Below are 5,267 nucleotides of genomic sequence, written 5' to 3'. Positions count from 1 at the left end.
TATCCAGCTACCCAGTGGTGGGATTACAAGCACAGAATGCCATGACTGACTGTAAGCATTAAGGATTCAAGTTCAGGTCATCATATTTGCAATCCCTCACCAGCGAAGCCATTCCTTAAGATCTATTGCCTTCATGTTGAGATAAGGTCTCTAGAGCCCAGTTTGGCCTCAGACCTGCTTGTAACAGGATGATCTTTAAGGTTTAATTTTTGTTTGTTTGTTTTGTTTTGTTTTTCGAGACAGGGTTTCTCTGTGTAGCCCTGTCTATACTGGAAAGCTGGCCTCAAATTCAGAGATCCGCCGTCTGCCTCTGTTTCTGGAGTGCCAGGATTAAGAGTGTGTGCCACCATGCCTGGCATAAATGTATATTTATAAAAAAAAAACCCTTTATGCTAATGCTATTATTAGAGTACATGAGGGTATATGGGTTATGGCGTGTTTGAGGCTAGCTCAGCAAATGATTCTACCTGCTGAGCCCTCACCATAAAGGCCCTGACCTTGAGCTGCTGCTCCTGTCTCTGCCTCCCAGTGCTGGACTACATGAATGTACCGAAATACCAGGTTTTTATACAGTGCTTGGGATGTGAACTCAGGGCTTCGCCAATGCCAGGTAAACACTTTACACACTGAACTATATCCTGGCCCCTGTAGTCTAGGTTCCTGTCCACCTTTTTTTTCCTTCTAAGAGCCTAAGAGAAGAGAGACCATAGCTCTCACTGAACACTTAACACTAGCCCCAGCCCCAGCCCAGAGCAGCTGTTCAACAAATATCCACAGCAATCAACAAATGTGTGATCAGCCAGTGCTACACACGACTGATGTAACATGGGTAACTCTGTGGCACAGGCTGTGCTCAGGAACATGGGCAGCAATCCCCATCCCCTTCTGTGGGGACCAGGGAAGGTTTCCGGAGCAATGTCATCTCAAGCTGAGATCTGAAGGACAGGGAGGTGTCTGCCTCGGTGTCAGGCCAGGAAGAGGGTAGGGGCAGGTGGAGGACAGCGCACACCTTAGAGGGGAGGACAACGTGCAGCATAGGGTGGGCAGAGAACAAGTCAGGCCAGGCCATGGGAGATTGGTCAACCAGGCCAAGGTTCTACTTTGCTCTTATAAAGAACTGATATAATATTTACCCCTTTGCAGTATATAAGTAGGAGTTAAGAGCTTTCTAAGGGGAAGGACATTTTCAGATTTGCCATAAAATTTTTTTTTGTATGACTTTTTTTTCTACCTGAGACAGCCCTGGCTGTCCTGAAACTCACTCTGTAGACCAGGCTGGCCTTGAACTTAAGAGATCTGCCTGCCTCTGCCTCTCCAGTGCTGAGATTTAAAGTTGTGTGTCACCACAACCACCTACAATCATTTTTTACATTTATTTGTGTGTGTGTGTGTGTGTGTGTGTGTGTGTGTGTGTGTGTGCAGGTCATAAGACAATTTACGTGAGTCTGTTCTTCCCTCCTGTAGCATGCATCTTTACCTGCTAAGTCTTCTGTAGGCCCCACATTTATTTTGAGGATTTTGTTTGTTTCCTTTGGGAGACTCTCACTATGTAGCCCAGGCTGGCCTGGAAGTCTGCATGTAGGCCAGGCTAACCTGGAACTCCCTCTGCCTCTGCCTTCAGAGTGCTGGGTTTAAAGGCGTGTGCCACCATGCCCGGAAGATAAGCATTTCAAACAGTAGTCTCCAAGGGCCAGAGAGACTAGAATAGAGTAGGGAGGTGGGGGCGGCGTTGAGGCTGAGACAACTGCAGCCACCTGAGAGACCCGAAGGCAGCTAGGACAGTGGAGGCCGAGGAGGAGGAGGAGATGGACCGGTAGAGTGACTCCCCTGGCAGAGGCAGAGGCACAGGAAGGAGCCAAGAATGACACCCGAGGATCTGTCTGGCCTGAGCGACTGGATGGACAGACAGTGACTCCGACTCTTAAGGAGCGGGAGCTGAAAGAGGAGGTTAGCTGTTTGTGGTAACTCTGTGACATGAAAATATTTGGAACTGGTGCTCTGGGTCCCTTCAGCCAGGAATTCCTGGCCAGCAGGACCTGTAGCCAAAGCTAAGGATGAGGTCACCTGGTGAGTAATGAGATCTGAGCAGAAAGCCTGGCAGGGGACGAAGGAAGGGAGACTCGGGAAGAGCTAGAGGTGAGGAGGAGGCTGGCACCAGGATGCAGGAGCACACTTGAGGCAGGAGCGGTGAACCATGTGAAATGTCGGATGGGGTCCGGTATTAAGACGATGACTTAAGTATCTGAGGATCTTGGAAACAGCACCTGGGTAGTAGTGTCTGTTAGAGGAGACAGGCTGCGACCACACAGGGGAAGCATGGTATACCAGAAAACCCCAGCTACTTCTTAGAAGGGAAGAATGTTCTTGATCAGTAACTTGGTATAAAATATTTTCTTTAGATGCTATTTCTTCAACCACAAGAGATGGACAACAGACAGTAACAGCAAGGACTACAAACAGAGCCCTGAGCATGGCCTGGGACAGAAGGTCCTGCTCTGTCCTGAGATTTGGCAATATTTAGCATCCAGGAATATCTGTTGTGGTTAGAAAATTAGTAGAACATAGCTGGAACTAACTTTCTATTTTCAACCAAATAGTTGTGTGTCTCTGAGAATTACTAAGTCAAGTTAAACGCGCTTGTTTCATGTCCTGTCAGAGTGGAGCTTTTTTAGGTAAAGCGAAGCAAAGCAAGTAGATGGACCGGCTTTGGAATAAGAGTAACTGAAGTCATCTCCTGCACTTTCAGTTTAGGGATATATATATATCCCTATATATATATATCTTCAAAGTCACAAGTCCTTTCACATAGATAGATAGATAGATAGATAGATAGATAGATAGATAGATAGATAGATAGATAGATCTCCAAGGTCACAAGTCCTTTCCCTTGGAATTACCTAAAAGGAATCTCTCCAAAGAGAGAAACAGCCTAACTGACTGTAAATTTCATTTTTCAGAACAACTAGCAATTATTGAGGGCGCTCCTCCAGGCAGTGCTTTATTTAAGTCAGCTCCTTTCTCCTTGCTTCAAGGAGGCAGGCTGACTTCACATGGAAGGCTGATGCTGGAGGAACCAGGAGCTAACTGGGCGGGAGGCTGAGGGGCAAAATCAGTAAGGGAAGGTGGCAGGGTTTGCCAACCTGTCTGACTCTGGCATTCCTCACCTTACAGATACAGGGCAGCTTCATGATTGGCTCTAGGGTGGGTTTCGGAGGTTATACAGTTGTTAAATATGGAATCTTAAAAACTAGTTGTTGTAAATACATAAGTTATATCTGCTTTAATCTGACATTAACTCACTTTCCGTATATTTCGGTTAAGAGCAAACGCAGAGGCAGGAGGGAGCCAGGGGCATTAGCAAGTGTCCGTGCATCTAGAGCCTACAGAGCGGGAGAGCTGACCGCTGGGAGAGGAGAGGGCCAGGTAACTCTGCTGGGCCTGCTGGGCTTGACAACAGAAGCCGGGCATCTCTAGATGGCCAGGCGGCAGGAAGATCCGAGAGTCCATTTTCCTAAATGCCTGGCACAAGCTGAGAGATTAGGGACTGTGGAATATCTGTATATGCTTTATGAAAAATCTTGGATATGGGATCATCTAAACCCCAAAGACACTATATTTCATAAGTCTTACCTACTTAGCCTGAAGGTAACTTAATTCAACATTCTTAGTGTGCCTACACTTTTGCTGTGACCCCAGTGTAAAGGTATCATGTTGATATTCAAGTCTTGGACTTGAAACATTTAAAATATCATATTAGAGATGCTTAATCTGTATAATAAAATTTTTTTATTAATGAAGTATTTGTAGATAAAGTATAACTCAATTTTGTGTATGGCTATTCAGTTCTATCCCAATAGTCAGTTCTTCAGGAGGAGGAGAAAGAGGAGGCGACAATTTTGTGCATCTCTCTTCCTCCTCTTAATCTGGTAGCTCCTTAGAAATCGAAGGGAGGAGTTTGGCGGCAAGACAGCCCTGAAAGTATTGGAAGACTACACTCCTTCACTAGAATGGTGTATTACTGCAGCGGTGGGCTCCTTGCTGGGACCCCAAGTACAGTGAGGGTTCCCCCCCACACACACACACACACAGCTCACAGCAGGGGGGGGCGGTAAAAGATGTCTGTCTTATCCTGCTAGCATCACCCACTCTCGAAGCCATCTCCTTTTCCATTTAATTCCTATGATTCTAATAATGGTATTCCTGTCCTAGAGTCAACACATCACCCAACTTCCTCTTGTATCTGGGTCCATGAATTTGGCATCTAAATGCCTACTTTACCTCTAAATAGCTCTGACCTTGGAGAGTCGATCTGACCGCCCTTTACCTCAGTTTCCTAAAAAGGCGATTGTGAAGGTCGCTGCTGTCGAAGGTCACTGGAAGGAGTGAGGCACTTCCTGAGTGCTTGCCCAGGGAGGCCCCTGGACACAAAGCACAACTCCGTAAGGACAAGCAGTCATCCTCTCACGTCACCGACATGACTTGTTAAATTCTTATAGTGATTTTGTCGTCGTCGTTGTTGTTGTTAGTTTTCTCTACAGTACCTATTCAGTTTTTAAAATTATATTTCTGTTTGTGTGGAGGGAGAGCACTGGCACATGGGTCACAAGGACTGGAAGCAAGTGTCTCTACCTGCCGAGCCAGCCCAAGGAGGCAGGGGTCTTTACTTAAAACAGCTGGGTATGCCATTTCACACCTTTAGTGCTAACACTACGAGGCAGAGACCGATGGATCTCTATATAACTCTGGCTGTCTTAGAGCTCACTATGTAGACCAGGATGGCCTTGAATTCACAGAGATCCTACTGCCTTTGCTCCTGTGTGCTGGGCTTAAAGGTGTGCATCACAGTTGTCCCAGAAGGAGTCTCCTTAGTCACAAGTCCATCTCTTCAGTCCTTTTACATTTTTAAAATCTTGTTCTTCCTTCTTTCCTCTCTTTCCCTTCCTTCCTTCCTTCCTCTCTCTCTCTCTCTCTCTCTCTCTCTCTCTCTCTCTCTCTCTCTCTCTCTCTCTCTCCTCATGTGCGTGTGCATGTGTGCATGTTCACAGGCATGACACAGCATGGGGAGGAATGATCAGAGGACAGCTTTTGGGAATCAGTTCTCCTACCATGTGGTTCCTGGGGGTTGAATTCAGGTCACCAGGTTGTCACAAAAATGACCTTACCTGCTGGGCAGTGGTGGTGCACGCCTTTAATCCCAGCACTTGGGAGGCAGAGGCAGGTGGATTTCTGAGTTCGAGGCCAGCCTGGTCTACAGAGTGAGTTCCAGG

The sequence above is a fragment of the Mus pahari genome, chromosome 14 (assembly GCF_900095145.1).
Source record: "Mus pahari chromosome 14, PAHARI_EIJ_v1.1, whole genome shotgun sequence".
Lineage (NCBI taxonomy): Eukaryota > Metazoa > Chordata > Mammalia > Rodentia > Muridae > Mus > Mus pahari.
Note: the sequence above shows the minus strand (reverse complement) of the source record.